Here is a 13,004-nt window from a genome sequence, read left to right as displayed (position 1 = left end):
TAAAGTTTGAAGGTATATAAATACCATGGTTCTAAATTTCATTTTGTTTTATGTTGGAATTCTTTACAGAAAATAGTCTCTCATCCCCTAACACCGCTAGAAACTGGGCTTCGATACCAGCGGTGGACAAACATTGTGTAGCTTCATACTTAACTTACAAATATAGAGAATACAAAACCTCAAAGTATAAGACTAAAGCTATTTAGAAAAATAAAAACATGATCCGTTATTACTTACTTAAAAATTGGAGTTTTTTATTTGTTTTAAGCCGAATGAAATCGTTTAAGCGAAATGGATCTAATAAGTTTTCTTTATCTGAAATAATGTCATGTTTTTAATATTTTCTCTCTCCATTAATTTTATATAGATGGCAACGTGATTATTATGTAATGGTTACTGAAGTAAAATTACTGCAAACTGCTGTCAAATGAACATTATCAAAATGCCTTATGCTAAAACGCTGGTATGTTTTAAGAAAAATTATAATTCTAATGCATTTTGGCGCCAACAAAATTAATGATACTCATTACATCAAAGCACACTAGATGCCGCTAAATTCACATTACAATTACAACAGGAAACCCCAACCCACTGTCAGAGTAGATTAACATATTAGTAAACCGGCTACTAACTCTTACATCAATTTCCTAATTGAATTTATTACTAATTCATTTACAGAAATAACACATGAAACTTTACATCTTGCTATATATATATATATATTCACACAAAATCAAATAAGATCAAGACACAAACAAACTCTAAAAATTGTACATTTCTCACGAAAATAAATAACTGGACATACGAGTTTTCACTTCCAACAACAAATAAGTAAAGACTACAGTTATTTGGTGTTCTAATAACTTCTCCTGTAATATTTGTTCTACATTCTACGTGTAAATCGTTTACTGCTTGCAGCAAAATTATATTAAAACGTGAAAATGTCCAATATCTCATTAAACAGTGTGCAAGTGGATAATAACAACTAACGTTCTGATACTTTGAAATGCTTGTCATATTACACACAATGAAAACAATTTTTATTTTAGTTTAAGAATGATACGACTTAGTATTATTATATTACTTTTCTTTATTTTATAGAATTCATTGTTGTTAGTGTTCTTTGTTCTTTTATAGGAATAAACGAAGCTGTGGTTTTCTATACCCTTCAAAGAATCAAATTGTTCTTATATTAGGCCTGACGGTAGAACAAGGTACGTATTTCATAACCTCGTTGCTAGGTGTCTTCAAGTATGAGACAGTAGGTACGTGTGACCAAGAACTTACACACTCCAAGCTGGGAGTATTCTTATTGTAACATAAATATTAACACAATTAGTAATTATTAGATAGAAGAGCGTAGAGACGTAAATAATAATAAACAAGTTGTAAGTTCTACGATCAAGAGATTATATACAACATTAAAGTAAACCTAAAGCATATTATACTCAACTATTTTTAAGTTTTCAACCAGGTATATATGAATGAAATCCTTGAAATACGCTTATGTCAGGTTATGTATAAGATTTCCCCTATAGAAGAATATTGAATTTACTTTACTAATTAACCCTAATTCATAACATAGGTATTTATTTGCTAATTAACTCTAATTATAGGTATTTCTTTATTAATTAACCCTACCTCCCGCTAGTACAGCAGTAAGTCTACGGATTTACAATGCTAAAATCAGGGGGTTCGGTTCCCCTCGGTGGGCTCAGCCCAAGGTGTCTTTGATATAAAAAAAAACACGCGAATTAACCCTAATTCATAATATAGGTACTTCTTTGCTAATTAACCCTATTTCTAATGAGACATGTGAAGGTACATTTTATGGTTTAAATTAGATAGTTTGTTTAATATCTTTATTTTACATGGTATCTTAAGGTATGCAATTATTATTGCAAAATAATGAATAACGTTCCATATCTTCTTTTTTATGAATTCTTTGTGAACTATGGAGTAAAATATCGCTTATTCTTAAGCAAAACTAAATATGGTATTTTGTCAAACAGAAAACACTTTAGGATTATTAAGTTAAGTTTGATTTATACATATATGGAAATGACTATTAACAACTGACCCGCTACATCTTAAACTCACATGTCCTAATAATGTTCACTTGTCCTACTCCCTGTTTAAATATGTTTAAACACCGAACATCGGCAACACTTTCATTATTCAACTGTTACTTTAATAGAACAATGCTTTGTTCTTCAGACCAGCTTCGTAGTAACCGTGCTATTAAATGAGTTATTATGCTTTTAAATTCCCTCAAATTAGAGTTTTCTGAAGAGAAAACAAACAGAAATAGATCACATATAGCACTTTTTAAACACCTACATGAAAAATGAGTAAATTGTTTTGAGTTACTTTACATTTTCAGATTGTATGATCTGACACTCAGATGTGTTTTGTTACGATAATTACAGCATATAGAAATTTCCGTACGTCAAAATCGTAGATACAGATCTGTAACACACTACAAAAAGGCGATATAATTAAATAACTGTTATGCCTAATAGAAAACGAAGATATATATATATATAAAGTACAGAAGCTTAGATAAGATATTAAGTTCCTTCTTAATGTATATGTGAATATTTACATCTTATATCATGCTACATAACAGTATTTACTAAACTACTACAGAAATAAATCCACATTCGACCTTTCGCCTCTTCTCCAGCTACATGAAGTCGAAACGTAGACGTTTAGAAACTATAGCAGCACACGAATGTTCCACTTTGGCATCTTCATTGTTACCCAGCCATGTGACATCCATAACGAAACATCTCGTTCCTAAATGCTTATAAAAGTCGGTGCTGTGCTTTGCTGTTACTGATGGAATCGTCCGTGTGTATCTCTTCCAGCAACCAGAAAGTTTCCATTTTCCCTTTTCCCTTAATGAATACATAGATAAATATGTTACTGCAACCTATATTGTACCGAATGGAAACTTATAAATGATATGAAACTCGTTTAAAACATAATAACTTAACATTACATCAACTTCAACTTAAACAATAAGTGAAGTAAAATCAGTAAAAATAGGATAAATTAATCTTACTTTAACTTCACCACCAATAATAAGTGAAATAACATTCTATTAAAAACAGAATAAGCTGATCTTTCTTTAACTTCAACGCCATTAATAATAAAAATAAAATTCTGTTAAAAATAGAATAAGTTAATCTTACTTTAACTTCAACTTCACCTCGAGGTACCAGCATGAAGTTTCCAAATTGATCGAGAACTGCTTTAGTGTTTGGACTCACATGAATCTTGAGAGCTGTTGTCGAGATTACCAATGTAGTAGAAGCCACACTATTATTACTTTTTTAAGTTTGATTAACCAGTGTCATTTTATTACTTATTTTGGATATTTAATTTTTTTTACATTGAAACAGAGAAAATGAGAATTCTTTACATTTTTTAATTCCATGAAATTTTTAAAACATTATTATTATTAAGGTATACACACACACACATATATATATATATATATTACTATTTTAAATCTAATAAATCGCTCAAGCAGTAGTAATTGTAAATGCTTCTCAGAGTTGTAAATCACCCCTAATTCAACAATCGATGGTGCCGACCCTGACATATCAAATTTTTGTCTTATTTTCTCATTTCATAATTAACACTTGTCATTATGGTTGGACTAATGACCAAGTGTCTAATCAAGTGCTAATCTTCTGGGAGAACGACAGTATGTATATGTGCCCTATTTCGTAGTTGATTCTTCTACCACTAGATGGCTCTAGTGCCACGTTAAATAATTAAAGTGAAAACAAGTCGATCATACTACAATTAGTGTCTACTTAAATAGTGTTAAGCTTTGAACTAAAGACAATATTGAACTAGTTACATGTGTACTCACAAATGAACACCAAATTTCAGTTAACTTCACTAAAGCTATTATTATATTAGCTATATATTTCAGATATTACAGTGACATAATTTTATATTTGTTCATGCGGCCCGTTTGGCTCGTAATCTTAGGGTCGCGGGTTCGAATCCCCCATCGCACTAAACATGCTCGCCCTTTCAGCCGTTTGGGGGCGTTATAATGTGACAGTCAACCCCACTATTCGTTGGTAAAATAGTAGCCCAAGAGTTGGCGGTAGGGGGTGATGACTAGCTGCCTTCCCTCTAGTCTTACACTGCTAAATTAGGGACGGCTAGCACAGATAGCCCTCGAGTAGCTTTGCGCGAAATTCAAAAAAACAAACAAACATTGTTCACGCAAGTACATTACAATCGTATTTGTTATAAAATAAATATATATTTTAAAATGAAGAGTTATAAAATTAAATAGGCTGTGGATGACTTGAGCAACGTTTCATCGGAATAAAATGATGATTTCAGAAAAACATCAGGAAACGACACGTAACTTTGTAACATGAACAAACAGTGATGGTAAATTTATTAAGAGTTCGTTTTCTAGCAATTTGTTTCACATCCTGAAAAGCTCAAAATAATTAAATATGCTCACAGGAACTTATCACCATTAGTAAGAACATACTTAAATATATTCCTTATAAATATATGCAGTAATATTGTCTGTAACTGTCAAACTTCTGGTAAAGTTCAGGGTTCGATCCACACTCAATCTAACGTTGCATATTTGCACTTTAACAAACTCGAACCTGTCGTTTAAAAAGTTTAGTCGCGGTATACTGGACACTTTGGTAAACGTCACAATGTCCATAGCATGGTAAGTATAATTTTTGAATTTTTATTTTCTTTGGAATATTCCTTCTCAATTCATTGTTATAAATGATGCAAATAGCTATATTTTAAATCAGAGCCAACAGTGTAAAAATAGTTACTCACGTTCCCCTGTAGACTCCATTCTAGACGCTGTATTCACTGTGTCGCCAAACAAGCAATACCTTGGCATCTTCTGTCCTACTACGCCTGCGCAGCATGGACCTGGAAAGTGAAAACCGTGTAGAAATAGATTCTATTTTAGTTAAAGTGGAAAGTTAATTATTGAAGCATCGTAATAGTGGCTGTTAGTTAAATAACATTTATATAAGTGAAGTGTTATGTCTATAAAATACGTTTTGGTTCTTTGTTTACGTGTAAGCTCTTAAAAGTTAATTATATCGATCTATTGGCATTTTTATGCACCATCTATCATAAAATATAGACTACATTAAACCAAATCCTTGTGTAAGTATTCTTACCTAAACTACTACTTGTCAGCACACAGAATGAATTTACATAAGTTTTAAGAGAGTTGTAGTTTGTGTTTATGCTTTTATCCAAAACTGTTGTGAAATGCATAACTTCAGCCGAACACATATAAAAATATGACATTATTGAAAGATCTCTTGTGGATTAACAAAAGGAAAACATACAGCTGACATATACAAGTAACGATTATATGTTTTATCTTCGGTAGCTTTACTTAAAGTTCTCGGAACAATGGGTCTATAGTTTTGAGTAGAGATAAATGAGTTTCGGGTTATCTGTGAATAGGTTAAGGTAGTAGCGACAAAAACTGGAACTTTCTGTTGAAGATATAAGCTAGCTTTCTATTAATCAGTGATGCCGAGAAAACTGTGGCTAGAACTGGTGATACTGGGTTCCGACAATATTGGTCATAATGGACAATCTGGTTTATGAGGTTTGGGGATGACGTATATTTATGGTGTGCGTGAGTCAGTCTTGCGTAGGTAGGAATAAAGTGTTTGTGAAATTGTATTGTCTTTTTTCATTTTTAGTAGTATTTTGTTTAGTTGCGTTTCGTGTGTCTTTGTTGTCATGTTTCGTGTGTCATATATTGTTGTTGACTCACACAAATTAACAAATTGTTGGTGCCATAGTTACACTTCTAGATTCACATACAGTCATGTATTGTTGTTGATTCACACACAATCATGTATTGTTTGTGCCATAGCTACACTTCTAGATTCACATACAGTCATGTATTGTTGTTCATTCACACACAATCATGTATAATTGGTGCCATAGCTATACTTCTAGATTCACATACAGTCAAGTATTGTTGTTGATTCACATACAGTCATGTATTGTTGTTGATTCACACACAATCATGTATTGTTGGTGCCATAGCTACAATTCTAGATTCACATACAGTCATGTATTGTTGTTGATTCACACACAATCATGTATTGTTGGTGCCATAGCTACACTTCTAGATTCACATACAGTCATGTATTGTTGTTGATTCACACACAATCATGTATTGTTGGTGCCATAGCTACACTTCTAGATTCACATACAGTCATGTATTGTTGTTGATTCACACACAATCATGTATTGTTGGTGCCATAGCTACACTTCTAGATTCACATACAGTCATGTATTGTTGTTCATTCACACACAATCATGTATTGTTGGTGCCATAGCTACATTTCTAGATTCACATACAGTCATGTATTGTTGTTCATTCACACACAATCATGTACTGTTGGTGCCATAGCTATACTTCTAGATTCACATACAGTCATGTATTGTTGTTGATTCACACACAATCATGTATTGTTGGTGCCATAGCTACATTTCTAGATTCACATACAGTCATGTATTGTTGTTCATTCACACACAATCATGTACTGTTGGTGCCATAGCTATACTTCTAGATTCACATACAGTCATGTATTGTTGTTGATTCACACACAATCATGTATTGTTGGTGCCATAGCTACACTTCTAGATTCACATACAGTCATGTATTGTTGGTGCCATAGCTACACTTCTAGATTCACATACAGTCATGTATTGTTGTTGATTCACACACAATCATGTATTGTTGGTGCCATAGCTACACTTCTAGATTCACATACAGTCATGTATTGTTGTTGATTCACACACAATCATGTATTGTTGGTGCCATAGCTACACTTCTAGATTTACATAGTCATGTATTGTTGTTGATTCACACACAATCATGTATTGTTGTTGATTCACATACAGTAATGTATCGTTGGTACCATAGCTACACTTCTAGATTCACATACAGTCATGTATTGTTGTTGATTCACATACAGTCATGTATCGTTGGTACCATAGCTACACTTCTAAATTCACATACAGTCATGTATTGTTGTTGATTCACACACAATCATGTATTGTTGGTGCCATAGCTACACTTCTAGATTTACATACAGTCATGTATTGTTGTTGATTAACATACAGTAATGTATCGTTGGTACCATAGCTACACTTCTAGATTCACATACAGTCATGTATTGTTGTTTATTCACATACAGTCATGTATTGTTGTTTATTCACATACAGTCATGTATCGTTGGTACCATAGCTACACTTCTAAATTCACATACAGTCATGTATTGTTCTTGATTCACACACAATCATGTATTGTTGGTGCCATAGCTACACTTCTAGATTCACATACAGTCATGTATTGTTGTTGATTCACACACAGTCATGTATTATTGTTGATTCACACACAATCATGTATCGTTGGTACCATAGCTACACTTCTAGATTCACATACAGTCATGTATTGTTGTTGATTCACACACAATCATGTATCGTTGGTACCATAGCTACACTTCTAGATTCACATACCGTCATGTATTGTTGGTGCCATAGCTACACTTCTATATTCATATACAGTCATGTATTGTTGTTGATTCACACACAATCATGTATTTTGGTACCATAGCTACACTTCTAGATTGACATAGTCCTGTATTGTGGTTGATTCATATAAAGTCATGTATTGTTGTTGATTCACACACAATCATGTATTGTTGGTGCCATAGCTACACTTCTAGATTTACATACAGTCATGTATTGTTGTTGATTAACATACAGTAATGTATCGTTGGTACCATAGCTACACTTCTAGATTCACATACAGTCATGTATTGTTGTTTATTCACATACAGTCATGTATTGTTGTTTATTCACATACAGTCATGTATCGTTGGTACCATAGCTACACTTCTAAATTCACATACAGTCATGTATTGTTCTTGATTCACACACAATCATGTATTGTTGGTGCCATAGCTACACTTCTAGATTCACATACAGTCATGTATTGTTGTTGATTCACACACAATCATGTATCGTTGGTACCATAGCTACACTTCTAGATTCACATACCGTCATGTATTGTTGGTGCCATAGCTACACTTCTATATTCATATACAGTCATGTATTGTTGTTGATTCACACACAATCATGTATTGTTGGTGCTATAGCTACACTTCTAGATTCACATACAGTCATGTATTGTTGTTGTTCACACACAATCATGTATTGTTGTTGATTCACAAAGAGTCATGTATCCTTGGTACCATAGCTACACTTCTAGATTGACATAGTCATGTATTGTTGTTGATTCACATACAGTCATGTATTGTTGTTGATTCACACACAATCATGTATTGTTGGTGCCATAGCTACACTTCTAGATTCACATACACTGATGTATTTTTGTTGATTCACACACAATCATGTATTGTTGTTGATTTACACACAATCATGTATTGTTGTTGATTCACACACAGTCATGTATTGTTGTTGATTCACATACAGTCATGTATTGTTGTTGATTCACATACAGTCATGTATTGTTGTTGATTCACACACAATCATGTATTGTTGTTGATTCACACACAATCATGTATTGTTGCTGATTCACACACAATCATGTATTGTTGTTGATTCACACACAATCATGTATTTTGGTACCATAGCTACACTTCTAGATTGACATAGTCCTGTATTGTGGTTGATTCATATAGAGTCATGTATTGTTGTTGATTCACACACAATCATGTATTGTTGGTACCATAGCTATACTTCTAGATTCACATACAATCATGTATTGTGGGTGCCAAAGCTACACTTCTAGATTCACATACAGTGATGTACTGTTGTTAATTCACACACAATCATGTATTGTTGTTGATTCACACACAATCACGTATTGTTGTTGATTCACATACAGTCATGTATCGTTGCTACCATAGCTACACTTCTGGATTCACAAAAAGTCATGTATCGTTGCTACCATAGCTACACTTCTGGATTCACAAAAAGTCATGTATCGTTGGTACCATAGCTACACTTCTAGATTCACATACAGTCATGTATTGTTGTTGATTCGCACACAATCATGTATTGTTGGTGCCATAGCCACACTTCTAGATTCACATACAGCCATGTATTGTTCTGGGTTTCAATCAACGTTTATGCCATGAATGATATTATTTTATTGTATAACAATTAATTTTACCATTTTTAGATTTTGATATACAGTGATATACCCACCCAAGTAGTACATCCACCATATCTTACCTGTGGTTATAGAGTGATATACAGGTCCAGGTAGTACATCCAACATGTCTTACCTGTGGTTATAGAGTGATATACAGGTCTAGGTAGTACATCCAACATATCTTACCTGTGGTTATAGAGTGATATACAGGTCCAGGTAGTACATCCAACATATCTTACCTGTGGTTATAGAGTGATATACAGGTCTAAGTAGTACATCCAACATGTCTTACCTGTGGTTATAGAGTGATATACAGGTCTAGGTAGTACATCCAACATGTCTTACCTGTGGTTATAGAGTGATATACAGGTCTAAGTAGTACATCCAACATGTCTTACCTGTGGTTATAGAGTGATATACAGGTCTAGGCAGCACATGCAACATATCTTACCTGTGGTTATAGAGTGATATACAGGTCTAAGTAGTGCATCCAACATGTCTTACCTGTGGTTATAGAGTGATATACAGGTCTAGGTAGTACATCCAACATATCTTACCTGTGGTTATAGAGTGATATACAGGTCTAGGTAGTACATCCAACATGTCTTACCTGTGGTCATAGAGTGATATACAGGTCTAGGTAGTACATCCAACATGTCTTACCTGTTGTTATAGAGTGATATACAGGTCTAGGTAGTACATCCAACATGTCTCACCTGTGTGAATACCGATCCGTAGTTTCAACATATCCTGAGGTTTGTGTCGGATCCTAAAGTTATCCACTTCATGTAGCAGGGCTAGGGCCATTCGTGCTATCTCTCGTGCGTGGATAAGCCCGTTCCGATCTGGTAACCCAGACACTACCATGTACGCATCTCCAATTGTCTCAACCTGATGTTAATTAAAATATAGCCCCTTAGTTGTAAGAAATAATAAAATATTAAATACACTTTACATTAAGTTCTCGAAATTCTTTACTTTAAAAACTACCTGTGAATAATCTAGAAAATATGTAAATCTACGTAACTTCCTTTAGTTTACTAAGTGTATGTTGCTTCTTAGATTTAGTTTAAAAAGATAAAACTATCCGGGAAATCACTATTTATCACTTTCAATAATTTTGTGTCATTCTGTGTTGCATATCTTCGAAAATTTCACTTAAACTGATCAAATTATTTCATAACAATAATTTCTAATTCAAAAGACACTATTATATATTGTTATATAAAGTTGTCTGTTCCAGCAATTCCTCACATCTCTCTAATTCTGAACTTATTTCTTTCAGTAGTGTATTCTAATAACCATATTGTTGTTTCTTTCAACAGTTTGTTGTAATAATCTAGTGATATTAGAGACATTAGCTTGTTTCTTTCAGTAATGTGATATAATTGCCCTGTGAATCCTGTGATACCAGAGACATTAGCTTGTTTCTTTCAATAGTGTCACATCATTACCCTGTGATATTAGAAGTATTAGTTTCTTTCACCCAATAGTGTGATATAATTACCCTGTGATATTAGTAGTATTAGTTTCTTTCACCCAATAGTGTGATATAATTACCCTGTGATATTAGAAGTATTAGTTTCTTTCACCCAATAGTGTGATATAATTACCCTGTGATATTAGTAGTATTAGTTTCTTTCACCCAATAGTGTGATATAATTACCCTGTGATATTAGAAGTATTAGTTTCTTTCACCCAATAGTGTGATATAATTACCCTGTGATATTAGAAGTATTAGTTTCTTTCACCCAATAGTGTGATATAATTACCCTGTGATATTAGAAGTATTAGTTTCTTTCACCCAATAGTGTGATATAATTACCCTGTGATATTAGTAGTATTAGTTTCTTTCACCCAATAGTGTGATATAATTACCCTGTGATATTAGTAGTATTAGTTTCTTTCACCCAATAGTGTGATATAATTACCCTGTGATATTAGAAGTATTAGTTTCTTTCACCCAATAGTGTGATATAATTACCCTGTGATATTAGAAGTGTCAGCTTCCTTCTTGCGTCTGACATAATATGATCCCCAAATTTGTGTTATAAGTTCATGTTACTTCTTTACACCCCCCCAGTGCTGTTTCAAATGAACATAGCTACCACAATTCTATGTTTCGATTTAACATAACTGTCATTGTTCTCTGTTTCAAATGAACATAACTACCACAATTCTATGTTTCGATTTAACATAACTGTCATTGTTCTCTTTCTAATGAACATAACTACCACAATTCTATGTTTCGATTTAACATAACTGTCATTGTTCTCTGTTTCAAATGAACATAACTATCACAATTCTATGTTTCGATTTAACATAACTGTCATTGTTCTCTGTTTCTAATGAACATAACTACCACAATTCTATGTTTCGATTTAACATAACTGTCATTGTTCTCTGTTTCAAATGAACATAACTACTACAATTCTATGTTTCGATTTAACATAACTGTCATTGTTCTCTGTTCCAAATGAACATAACTACCACAATTCTATGTTTCGATTTAACATAACTGTCACTGTTCTCTGTTTCAAATGAACATAACTACTACAATTCTATGTTTCGATTTAACATAACTGTCATTGTTCTCTGTTTCAAATGAACATAACTATCACAATTCTATGTTTCGATTTAACATAACTGTCATTGTTCTCTGTTTCTAATGAACATAACTACCACAATTCTATGTTTCGATTTAACATAACTGTCATTGTTCTCTTTCTAATGAACATAACTACCACAATTCTATGTTTCGATTTAACATAACTGTCATTGTTCTCTGTTTCAAATGAACATAACTATCACAATTCTATGTTTCGATTTAACATAACTGTCATTGTTCTCTGTTTCAAATGAACATAACTACCACAATTCTATGTTTCGATTTAACATAACTGTCATTGTTCTCTGTTTCAAATGAACATAACTATCACAATTCTATGTTTCGATTTAACATAACTGTCATTGTTCTCTGTTTCAAATGAACATAACTATCACAATTCTATGTTTCGATTTAACATAACTGTCATTGTTCTCTGTTTCAAATGAACATAACTACCACAATTCTATGTTTCGATTTAACATAACTGTCATTGTTCTCTGTTTCAAATGAACATAACTACTACAATTCTATGTTTCGATTTAACATAACTGTCATTGTTCTCTGTTTCAAATGAACATAACTACTACAATTCTATGTTTCGATTTAACATAACTGTCATTGTTCTCTGTTTCAAATGAACATAACTACTACAATTCTATGTTTCGATTTAACATAACTGTCATTGTTCTCTGTTTCAAATGAACATAACTACCACAATTCTATGTTTCGATTTAACATAACTGTCATTGTTCTCTGTTTCAAATGAACATAACTACTACAATTCTATGTTTCGATTTAACATAACTGTCATTGTTCTCTGTTTCAAATGAACATAACTACTACAATTCTATGTTTCGATTTAACATAACTGTCATTGTTCTCTTTCTAATGAACATAACTACCACAATTCTATGTTTCGATTTAACATAACTGTCATTGTTCTCTGTTTCAATTAACCTAACTATTACCGTTCTTTTTTTCAAATGAACATAACTATCACCGTTCTTTGTTTCAAATGAACATAACTATCACCGTTCTTTGTTTCAAATGAACATAACTATCACCGTTCTTTGTTTCAAATGAACATAACTATCACCGTTCTTTGTTTCAAATGAACATAACTATCACCGTTCTTTGTTTCAAATGAACATAACTGTCACC

At 32.7% G+C, this 13,004-nt stretch overlaps 1 pseudogene across 1 annotated transcript in view; it reads right to left on the bottom strand.

Moving 5' to 3' along the window:
* Positions 1-643: 643 nt before the first annotated feature.
* Positions 644-13,004, bottom strand: part of LOC143240549 (guanylate cyclase 32E-like) — a 75,003-nt pseudogene continuing 62,642 nt past the window's right edge. The window contains exons 16-19 of the transcript XR_013021812.1: positions 9,952-10,126; positions 4,843-4,941; positions 3,198-3,289; positions 644-2,900 (exon numbers count right to left, since the gene is read on the bottom strand). The product of XR_013021812.1 is annotated as a guanylate cyclase 32E-like (transcript). The remainder of the gene's footprint in view (positions 2,901-3,197; positions 3,290-4,842; positions 4,942-9,951; positions 10,127-13,004) is intronic.

This window comes from Tachypleus tridentatus, chromosome 13, assembly GCF_004210375.1.
Source record: "Tachypleus tridentatus isolate NWPU-2018 chromosome 13, ASM421037v1, whole genome shotgun sequence".
Taxonomy (NCBI): Eukaryota; Metazoa; Arthropoda; class Merostomata; order Xiphosura; family Limulidae; genus Tachypleus; species Tachypleus tridentatus.
This window is presented reverse-complemented; position numbering and strand designations above follow the sequence as displayed.